The sequence below is a fragment of the Rhinoderma darwinii genome (assembly GCF_050947455.1).
Source record: "Rhinoderma darwinii isolate aRhiDar2 chromosome 2 unlocalized genomic scaffold, aRhiDar2.hap1 SUPER_2_unloc_4, whole genome shotgun sequence".
NCBI classification, from domain to species: Eukaryota; Metazoa; Chordata; class Amphibia; order Anura; family Rhinodermatidae; genus Rhinoderma; species Rhinoderma darwinii.
In genome coordinates this window covers 436,120-448,792 of record NW_027461707.1, presented here as the reverse complement: position 1 = coordinate 448,792, position 12,673 = coordinate 436,120, and the positions used below count along the sequence as shown (strand labels likewise).

Sequence of the window (12,673 nt, the reverse complement as noted above, 5' to 3'; positions counted from 1 at the left end):
TATATGGAGGTATAGTGGTTATATGGAGGTATAGTGGTTATATGGAGGTATACTGGTTATATGGAGGTATACAGGTTATATTGAGGTATACAGGTTATATGGAGGTATACAAGTTAATGGAGGTATACAGGTTATATGGAGGTATACAGGTTATATGGAGGTATGCAGGTTATATGGAGGTATATACTGGTTATATAGAGGTATATACTGGTTATATGGAGGTATACTGGTTATATGGAGGTATGCAGGTTATATGGAGGTGTATACTGGTTATATGGAGGTATATACTGGTTATATTGAGGTATACTGGTTATATGGAGGTGTATACTGGTTATATGGAGGTATATACTGGTTATATGGAGGTATATACTGGTTATATGGAGGTGTATACTGGTTATATGGAGGTATGCAGGTTATATGGAGGTATACTGGTTATATGGAGGTATATAGTGGTTATATGGAGGTATGCAGGTTATATGGAGGTATGCAGGTTATATGGAGGTACACTTGTTATATAGTGATTTGTGCTGTTATATAGAGGTACATTAGACTGTCTGACATTGACTTAAACTACCATCATTACTAGAATGACCTGCGTATAAGGACTGTCTGTATACTGGGTAGTAGATGTGTTGTATATGTATCCCCGGTCCCTCCGTGACTCACAATGTTGGGATTTCGCTGCTTTCTTTACATTATCGTCTCTTATGAGCTCCAGTGATGAGATCCGGCCCAGATTGTCAGACATGGAAGAAGAATAATCTTTGATTCCCGGCAGATGCTGAATCTCATTTTCACCTGCGGCAGGCGCTCACACGTCAGTGCCGGCCGGGGACCTGTCATCTCTCTGCCGCTCACACAAGGAACTCAGACAATTTAGTTAAGCTGAATGGATGAATTTTAAGATTTTTACGGCAAAAATTTCAGACTAAGTAACACTAAACTGCAGAATGAGGTAGAGATAAGTACGGGGGAGGGGAGGTGTGAGCCGCTTATCATATCACTATACTGAATACTATGTACATATCTGTCAGTAAAGCGAAGGAACCAAAGCCCTATAGATACAGGTTATATAGATACTGACACCACAATTCATCCACATAGTGCACATAGTTCAACATAAACTCAGTATACACCTCCATATAACCAGTATACCTCCATATAACCAGTATATACCTCCATATAACCAGTATACCTCCATATAACCAGTATATACCTCCATATAACCACTATATACCTCCATATAACCAGTATATACCTCCATATAACCAGTATATACCTCTATATAACCAGTATACACCTCCATATAACCAGTATATACCTCCATATAACCAGTATATACCTCCATATAAGCAGCATATACCTCTATGTAACCAGTATACTTCCATATAACCAGTATACCTCCATATAACCAGTATATACCTCCATATAACCAGTATACCTCCATATAACCAGTATACACCTCCATATAACCAGTATATACCTCTATATAACCAGTATACACCTCCATATAACCAGTATATACCTCCATATAACCAGTATATACCTCCATATAAGCAGCATATACCTCTATGTAACCAGTATACTTCCATATAACCAGTAAATACCTCCATATAACCAGTATACACCTCCATATAACCAGTATATACCTCCATATAACCAGTATATACCTCCATATAACCAGTATATACCGCTATATAACCAGTACATATCTCCATATAACCAGTATATACCTCTATATAACCAGTATATACCTCTATATAACCAGTATATACCTCTATGTAACCAGTATACTTCCATATAACCAGTAAATACCTCCATATAACCAGTATACACCTCCATATAACCAGTATATACCTCCATATAACCAGTATATACCTCCATATAACCAGTATACACCTCCATATAACCAGTATATACCTCCATATAACTAGTATATACCTCCATATAACCATTATACCTCCATATAACCAGTATATACCTCCATATAACCAGTATATTCCTCCATATAACCAGTACATACCTCCATATAACCAGTATATACCTCTATATAACCAGTATATACCTCTATATAACCAGTACATATCTCCATATAAGCAGTATATACCTCTATGTAACCAGTATACTTCCATATAACCAGTAAATACCTCCATATAACCAGTATACACCTCCATATAACCAGTATATACCTCCATATAACCAGTATATACCTCCATATAACCAGTATATACCTCCATATAACCATTATACCTCCATATAACCAGTATATACCTCCATATAACCAGTATATTCCTCCATATAACCAGTACATACCTCCATATAACCAGTATATACCTCTATATAACAAGTATATACCTCTATATAACCAGTACATATCTCCATATAAGCAGTATATACCTCTATGTAACCAGTATACTTCCATATAACCAGTAAATACCTCCATATAACCAGTATATACCTCCATATAACCAGTATATACCTCTATATAACCAGTATACATCTCCATATAACCAGTATACAACTCCATATAACCAGTATACACCTCCATATAACCAGTATATACCTCCATATAACCAGTATATACCGCTATATAACCAGTACATATATCCATATAACCAGTATATACCTCCATATAACCAGTCTATACCTCCATATAACCAGTATATACCTCCATATAACCAGTATATACCTCCATATAACCAGTATATACCTCTATATAACCAGTATACACCTCCATATAACCAGTATATACCTCTATATAACCAGTATACATCTCCATATAACAAGTATACAACTCCATATAACCAGTATACACCTCCATATAACCAGTATATACCTCCATATAACCAGTATATACCGCTATATAACCAGTACATATCTCCATATAACCAGTATATACCTCCATATAACCAGTATATACCTCCATATAACCAGTATATACCTCCATATAACCAGTATATACCTCTATATAACCAGTATACACCTCCATATAACCAGTATATACCTCTATATAACCAGTATACATCTCCATATAACCAGTATACAACTCCATATAACCAGTATACACCTCCATATAACCAGTATATACCTCCATATAACCAGTATATACCGCTATATAACCAGTACATATCTCCATATAAGCAGTATATACCTCCATATAACCAGTATATACCTCCATATAAGCAGTATATACCTCCATATAACCAGTATATACCTCCATATAACCAGTATATACCTCCATATAACCAGTATACACCTCTATATAACCACTATATACCTCTATATAACCAGTATATACCTCCATATAACCAGTATACACCTCTATATAACCACTATATACCTCTATATAACCACTATATACCTCCATATAACCACTATATACCTCCATATAACCAGTATATACCTCCATATAACCAGTATATACCTCCATATAACCAGTATACACCTCTATATAACCACTATATACCTCTATATAACCAGTATATACCTCCATATAACCAGTATACACCTCTATATAACCACTATATACCTCTATATAACCACTATATACCTCCATATAACCACTATATACCTCCATATAACCAGTATACCTCCATATATTTCTACCTTTAACTTCACCTGTAATCATATACATCAATGCGCGGAGTTCTCCTCTTCGTCGTCTGACCTTCTTATATTCTTACATATTTGCAGCGATAATCTTGATGTTCTTCTCACATTGCATTATTATTAACCCCTCGTATATATCATCTGTACAGAGGGTGCAGCCCCTCACCCATTATATCTTGGTGTCATTTTACATAAAGTCACCAGGTAACGTAAATGAATAAGTGAAGAATCTTCCTACCTGAGTTTTCCTTCGTGAGGCAGCTCGTGGTACGGGTCATCGCACACCAACCGGCCCTCGGGGTCCAGCAGGTAGATAAAGGCATTGTCCTAAAATACAGACAGGACATTGTGAGCACTGACGGACGTCATTATTTCAGATAATTATGCTACAAAAAAATCAATCTAATTTTACATATGAAAAAATTTATTTTGCCTCGTGTCTTGGAGTTTTCTTATAAGTCATTGGGCCCCAGGTACAAGGAGTTGAGGAACTTTATAGAGCAGAACAGCCCTTTTGGGGTACGGGTACATCGGGTTCATGTACCCTCACCAGGGGCATATTCTGACAAGTCACAGAGACATAGACAAGTATGGCAGAACCTCAGTCAGTCATCTTTGAGGCTATGGAGATGAGTATTCTGGTTACCCAGTCACCCACCTGCATACAATTATACATAGGCCCTACCTTGCCGTCTCCTTCCTACCCCCTCTCGTCTCCTGCCTCCATGTCCGTCAGTCTTGAGTATATTACTCTCCTGTACTTTCTGTGTCTACATCATACATATTGGAACTAAGTCTACATGTGTCCGTGGAGGTAGAAAACTTTTCCTCTAAGGGTTTCCATTTATTTTAATGGAGGGCACGGCCTGGAAGAATCGTACATATTACCAGGAATTGTGTTGTATCCTTAAAACCTTTACCATGATATTTGATCCCACCATAATGGTCATCGACCTGGTAGTAGATCCTCTGGGCTCTACTTTGATTGGCACAGAGTCTAGGAGAGCCCTAGTATTTGTCCTTTATCTCTAGAAGAAGATATGGACTTTGCCACCCTGGAATTCACCCATAACTTTAAGATTTGGACTTTGCTGTGAGGTATCCCCAGGTCATGGTCGTTGGAGTATTCTCTGATCAGGGTTGACAGTATATGTGGGAATCAGTAGGACCATTGTCGGAGGTGGGATAAGAGTCCAGACAAAATGGATACAGGGAGCAGAGATGTAGTTGAGGAACGTAGCTGGGATCTTTATTGTAGATGACTACAGAAGACCCAAAATACAAAATCAGTAATGAAGTAAAGTCAGGACACGACAAGAGAAGGAACTAGAAGGCTAATGGATCAAAGAGTCAACCAGCAGGATAAGACTGGAAACAGGACTGAGGAACGCCACATGGTATACTTCACCCACAGCATTGCCGACCATATAGTAGCGCAGTCTATACAATATTATCAACCACATATCAGTGCTAACTCAATAGAGCCAAAAACGTCAGGCCCCCTTCAAAAGTGCTACCCATATAGTAGTGCCAATGTGGTGTATCTCAGACATGGTATTGCCCATACAGAAGTGACAGATGTCATTAGAAATGCCTATACCATAGGCTTTATCACAGTCCAGCCAAAACTGATAAAAACAGCAGAACTGTAGTCCATAAACCTGGTTAAGATCATTACGTAGGCAACTACAGAAAACCCAAGTGGCAAACCAGACATGTAGTCAGGACAAACCAAGAGTGGAATGGAGCGAGTCAACCAGAAGGTCAAGGCTCAGGATCAGGACTGAAGACCATGCCAAAGTCAAGACCAGAAATGTGGGGTCAACCACAAGGTCAAGACTCAGGATCAGGACTGAAGACCATGCCAATGTCAAGACTAGGAACATGGGGTCAACCAGTAAGTCACGACTCAGGATCAGGATTGAAGACCATACAAATGTAAAGACTAGGAACATGGGGTCAACCAGTAAGTCACGACTCAGGATCAGGACTGAAGACCATGCCAATGTCAAGACCAGGAATGTGGGGTTCAACCAGTAGGTCAAGGATCAGGACTGAAGACCATGCCAATGTCAAGACCAGGAATGTGGGTTTACATAGGGTTGACCTTATCAAGTAGTACTGGCAAAGGCAATGAATCTCAACAGAAAAGAAGACATGTAGGCGGCAATGGAGTGGGGGATGTGGCCACTGCTGGATGTAATCCTTGTTGCCAATATTTGTAATGTCCGTTGCCCACATTTGTATCATAACCAAATCCATTTCTATTTTTCAATGAACGATCAATAATCCCTCCATCACTTTGCTGTCTGTATCTCCACCAGGCACGGACACCTCATCAATAAGCGTATTTACTAAGGAGCGGGATCAATAGTCTGGATCAGAGATTCTGAAAATCACCTTATTATCTTCTGTTAAGGAAAGAACATTTCATGGTGACAATTGATTTGGACTTGTGGTAAACCGGTCAATTTGTTTTTCTTGCCCTCTTCTAAAAGGAAGTGATGGAAATAGTTTTAAAGCTTTAATTCGGCTTCGTGTCCTGAAAATGTCCTTTCTTTCCTAGGATCCAGTTATTGATAATGCAGTGGACTCTTCTTAGATCCCGAGACCCTTCCATGTTCCTCCGCCATGTTCCTTAATGTGACATAGTAGCTGATAAACAAAGATCTATAGGTTAAGGTCGATGTCAGAGGTCGTTACAGAAAACTCCATATACGGGTCATCCAGTTTAGACAACCCATTTCCAAACTCCCTATTAGGGAATTCTGAGTTAGTAGAGGGGTAGAGGGGGTTCCCTTGGTTATGATCTTCATCTCTTGGTCAGAGTGGAGAGCGGTTACATAGAGTGTCTCTCTCTCTGGAGGACCTGTCCTGTCCTATATTACACAGACAACACATTGATATGAATGGAGACTGTGTAATGCTTCATTTCTCCTGTGGTGGCGCTGCAGGGAAACTGGCAGGTTTTCCCACAGATCACAGCTGATCACTGGTGGTCCCAGCAGTAGGACACTTCATGAACAGCTTATTGTAAAGGGACCCATCTAACAAGATGGGATTGTCCAGAGCCTGCCCCTCCTTTCCACTGTTCCCTTATTGTTTAAAGCCACAATCTATAGGTTCAGGTCAATATTAATTAACTTGGCCAAGAAATGACATCATACAATAACAAAACTGCAATGTCTGTAGTTTAACAACATGAGGTAGCACAGACGGAATGGAGTGACACATGACTGAAAGATCAGACTAATTAGTATTGTTTATAGTTTGTGGCCATGGACACACATAGGTCTGCATCGGAGCTGTATACACAAAACGGCAGAATAATTTTAATATAGTTGCGCAGTTGAGTATTTTAAATTTTTATTTTAGATGCATCAGAATATTAATCAAAACCATGGTTGCAAAAATCTACACACCTCTTAAGCTCTAATGGTTAAATCCTCTCCAGTCTCTCTACAAAGTGCTGGATTTTCCTACATGTATCACTAACCTATTGTTAGGCTATGATCACACAGGGCAGATACACTGCGTAAACGTACACAGCATATCCGCCCTGGCGGACGCAGGGAATTCCGGCCGAAGAACCGCACCAAATTGTGGTGCAGTTTTTCAGCCGGACTGTTCACTGCGGAAAACTGTCCCTAGAAAAAACAGTTTCATACTTATCTAGGCATGGCGACGCGTCCCTCTGCAGGCCGGCTTCCGGGGATGACGTTTCATCCCATCCCATGTGACCACGGCAGCCTGTGATTGGCTGCAGCGGTCACATGGGATGAAACGTCATCCCAGGAGGCGGGCCTGAATGAAGAAGCACGGAATTATGATGGGTAAGTATAAGTTGTTGTTTTTTTTGTTTCTTTCTAAAAGTTACGCGGCGGAATCGCAACATCTACTATTTGTTTCAGGTGTTACCTCCACATTGAATTCAAACCCGCAACAAAAAAGCAGCGATTATGCAAATACAATTGACAAACTGCGGATTAAGAAAACGCAACGCAGGTAAAATTTTGCGTTTTTTCCACTCATCATTTACGCTACGTGTGAACTGACCCTTATGCCAAGTTTAGATGGAAAAAATTAGGGTATTAATTCTTAAACCCTTCCCCCACTATCCCGATATAACTCAATCTGTGACATAGTTGTTAGGTCTCTAGGTGAAGAGAACAGTGCGGACAAGAAGATACATAATATTCCAGAAGATGAACTCATCCCAACATCCTGCCGGTAGCACCCCGGGGACCTTACTCTTTCACGTTCTCCTGAATCTGTAAATGTGCGCCGTGTCCGGAGACACTATATGGCCAAAACTGATACACTGTGTTCTGTTTAGTGCAGGGCCTAAGGGGCGGAGCATGACACAGATTCCAAAAACAGCATCCTTGTGTCATGCTCCGCCCCCTCGAGCCCTGCACTAGACAGAACACAGTGTATCCGTTTTGCCTAAAGTTATCCTTTAATGCTGTACTCTGAAATATCTTTCCATAAATCCATTCCAGGGTGGGGCCGTGATCAGAGGTGATCAAAGAGTAAATACGGTAATCTGCAACATATCGCAATGAGAAGAAGGTCTTAGAGACCTCCCGGCTTTATGTTTCTTGCATCTTTGGCCTCTATTCCTCGTGTCCCTGTCCAAGGTGCTGAACCAGATTACTACTGTCAAATCATCCAATGAGATTGGGTTTATTTACACAGCCTCTTCTAAAGTTTGTGCACCTCTCACAAGGGTGCAGGAAAAACTTTCTCAAACAAAAAGTTTCTTTTTTACCAACTCCAGTTGGTGTTGTTGAATTTTGTTAAAAATAATATAAGGAATGACCTATAGAATAGAGGACTGTTGACTCTTATTTAGTCCCTCTGCAGCTTTCTAAACTGATCTCATGATCACATGGTGCCCGGAAGTGTTCAATTCCCCAGCAGCACCACCACAGGGGAAATGAGGTATTACACAGTTCTCATTGAAGTCAATGGACTATTCATGTAATGCAGGAATGTGCCGGGTCCTCCAAAGTCAGAGACACTCTTTATAGCCTTCTGCTCTAAAAGAGCTCCCTAAAAGGGTATTTAAAAATGGGATTTCTAAACCAGACACCCCCTTTAACATGAAGCTTGGTGACACTCTGACCTCCACGGCTCCTCGTTGATCGTTGACTAGGGATCTACCCAATCGATGACTTGTGTCTCCTCCGCTCCAGTAATGAAGTATTTACAAGGACTCGCTGGTGATTTATTCACACGTCGAACGTTCTCCTGAGATGTTCAATGACTACGAGATTCGGATCTGTTTCCCCGGGAATGTCAACCAATGCACCGAGAACCGGACGTCTCCAGAATGAGAATTGGGGAGTAGATAAGAGATTTTCTTCGCTTTGGATGCTCAGATACAATGTGATCGATATTAACCACAGGATTCTGTTCTGCAGCCCCATAATATCATTATCATACCAGAGGAATAGGAATGAAGCCGCCCCTCGTTGCATGTATATATATATATGCAACCTGCACAAGGCTTCCTATGGAGGGAGATTCGGCCGCTTTGATTGGTCTGTTTCGATTAGTAAGGACCCTACTTGATCAGTCGAGGACTGGGGGACGTTACAAGGATCGGTTCATTAAACCTGCCACTATTCTGCTGATTCAATAAGAATCTGGTCCCATGATAAATCTTAAATAGTAACACCAGCCCAGGCGCCTACTCCGACTGACCCATAGGTGGTAATAGTGAGGTGGAGGGCACCGGAGAGGACATAACACATGAACTGAACCCCAATAAGATAAATCATATATAAGACACTGCCGGGCGGGTGGGTATGGGGTGGGTACAGTCATCTGGCCCTATTGTTTGCCTGGCACGTCTGTCCCTTTATTTAGATTTGGTCGCCCAGCAATCAGGTCAACCCTCGATTGACACTCCCTGGCATGGACTTACATCTGAGGTCACGTGATTTGTAGATAATATATACGGAATATTATACCGAGCAGATACAATGTTAAAACTGTCACATATCAGGATCCCGGAAACATCACACGTGCACAAGAGAAGATCCTGGTCAGGGCAACACTGACTTCTGGGGCTGCAGAATAACGACACTCAGTGCCCCAGAGAAAGAAACTCGCTGACTTTTATGAACCCGGAAATTGACATATTGATATTTGGGTACAGGATAATGACACTTGGGGTACGTAATGATACACTGACACTTGGGGTACGTATTGATACACTGACACTTGGGGTACGGGATAATGATACACTGACACTTGGGGTACAGGATAATGATACACTGACACTTGGGGTACGGGATAATGATACAATGACACTTGGGGTACGGGATAATGATACACTGACACTTGGGGTGCAGGATAATGATACACTGACACTTGGGGTACAGGATAATGATACACTGACACTTGGGGTATGGGATAATGATACAATGACACTTGGGGTACGGGATAATGATACACTGACACTTGGGGTGCAGGATAATGATACACTGACACTTGGGGTACAGGATAATGATACACTGACACTTGGGGTACGGGATAATGATACACTGACACTTGGGGTACAGGATAATGATACACTGACACTTGGGGTACAGGATAATGACACACTGACACTTGGGTACAGGATAATGATACACTGACACTTGGGGTACGGGATAATGATACACTGACACTTGGGGTAGGTAATGATACACTGACACTTGGGGTACAGGATAGTGATACACTGACACTTGGGGTACAAGATAATGACACTAACACTTGGGGTACAGGATAATGATACACTGACACTTGGGGTACAGGATAATGATACACTGACACTTGGAGTACAGGATAATGACACTGACACTTGGGGTACAGGATAATGACACTGACACTTGGGGGACAGGATAATGACACTGACACTTGGGGTACAGGATAATGACACTGACACTTGGGGTACAGTATAATGACACTGACACTTGGGATACAGGATAATGATACACTGACACTTGGGGTACAGGATAATGATACACTGACACTTGGGGTACAGGATAATGACACTGACACTTGGGGTACAGTATAATGACACTGACACTTGGGATACAGGATAATGATACACTGACACTTGGGGTACAGGATAATGATACACTGACACTTGGGGTACAGGATAATGATACACTGACACTTGGGGTACAGGATAATGATACACTGACACTTGGGGTACAGGATAATGACACTGACATTTGGGGTACAGGATAATGATACACTGACACTTGGGGTACAGGATAATGATACACTGACACTTGGGGTACAGGATAATGATACACTGACACTTGGGGTACAGGATAATGATACATTGACACTTGGGTTACATGATAATGATACACTGACACTTGGGGTACAGGATAATGATACACTGACACTTGGGGTACAGGATAATGACACTGACACTTGGGGTACAGGATAATGACACTGACACTTGGGGTACAGGATAATGACACTGACACTTGGGGTACAGGATAATGATACACTGACACTTGGGGTACAGGATAATGATACACTGACACTTGGGGTACAGGATAATGATACACTGACACTTTGGGTACAGGATAATGATACACTGACACTTTGGGTACAGGATAATGATACACTGACACTTGGGGTACAGGATAATGACACTAACACTTGGGGTACAGGATAATGACACTGACACTTGGGGTACAGGATAATGACACTGACACTTGGGGTACAGGATAATGACACTGACACTTGGGGTACAGGATAATGACACTGACACTTGGGGTACAGGATAATGACACTGACACTTGGGGTACAGGATAATGACACTGACACTTGGGGTACAGGATAATGACACTGACACTTGGGGTACAGGATAATGACACTGACACTTGGGGTACAGGATAATGACACTGACACTTGGGGTACAGGATAATGACACTGACACTTGGGGTACAGGATAATGACACTGACACTTGGGGTACAGGACATTTCCTTCTACGTCACTTCCTGGCAATCACTGTAATTATCTGTGTCGCTCCTTCACATCCGGTAGAAAACATTTGTCTTTTTGTAATTTTTCGGTTTCGCAGTCATCGCGCCCCCGTTCTCCCTCTTTGGGGGTCACCACTGATGATTTTCTGCTCCATGTAAAGTTGGATTTTCTTTCTTTTCCGGGTGGAGTGTTCTCTATAAACTGTAATGCGTTCTCCATCGGCAGCAGATCGCTGTCAGCTCCTCCATTCCATGACTCGCAGTTGATCCCAATTTCATGCTCAATAAACCTCCTTATGAAAAGCAATGTCTCCGGGAACAGCAGATTCACAGGTTCAACTCTTTTGTTTCCAGCTTGGAGAAATGTAACGCATCCAGTCTGATGAAGTCAGCGCAAACCGCCCGCCGCTCCACCCAAATCCCCAGCGCCAGGCACAAAACGCTAACTGTCCTAATGCTGTAGAAGCTCTACTATAATCATCCAGATACCAGGCAATGTGACACTATGGGCAATTATATGGGGATGACATGGTCGTAAGTCTATCTAATGCCGCTGCAAAACACAATGGACTTGTCTACACGTCACTCTAGGGTGGACCCACCAGATTCTTCTGAGCAAAAACAACAAAGACCATAAGATCAGGACTAGGACTATGGATTCAGGATCTAGAAATAACATCTGGAGTCAAATGAGGCAGGTCAAGTGTTCCAGAACCAAGGAACCGAGGAGACCAAGTCAAGAACAGCCAGATATCAAGGGCTGGGGTCATGACTCAACGTACCTGGGATATATGAGAACTGACCACAGACTAATCAAACCGAGGAATAACACAACCTTACAGTTACATCGGATCAATATTATACTTCAGGGTGAAGCTATGGGGGTTGTAGAGTTAGACGTCACAGCTGGGACCCATCATCTTGGGGGTTCATGGTCCACCAAGCCACATACGATGGAAGGATGATCGGAAGGTGGTGGCTTCTAAATGAAGAATAATGTAATAATGGTAGAGAATTGTAGATCGTATATAACATCTCATCATTACGTAGGGCGGCATCAAGTCAT

At 41.6% G+C, this 12,673-nt stretch overlaps 1 protein-coding gene across 1 annotated transcript in view; it reads right to left on the bottom strand.

The window, feature by feature from the left end:
• LOC142677648 (cGMP-dependent 3',5'-cyclic phosphodiesterase-like) overlaps positions 1 to 12,673 on the bottom strand; it is a 464,994-nt gene that overhangs the window by 186,358 nt on the left and 265,963 nt on the right. The window contains exon 5 of the mRNA XM_075847266.1: positions 3,848 to 3,936. The gene's annotated coding sequence lies outside the window, so the exon portion shown is untranslated. The remainder of the gene's footprint in view (positions 1 to 3,847; positions 3,937 to 12,673) is intronic.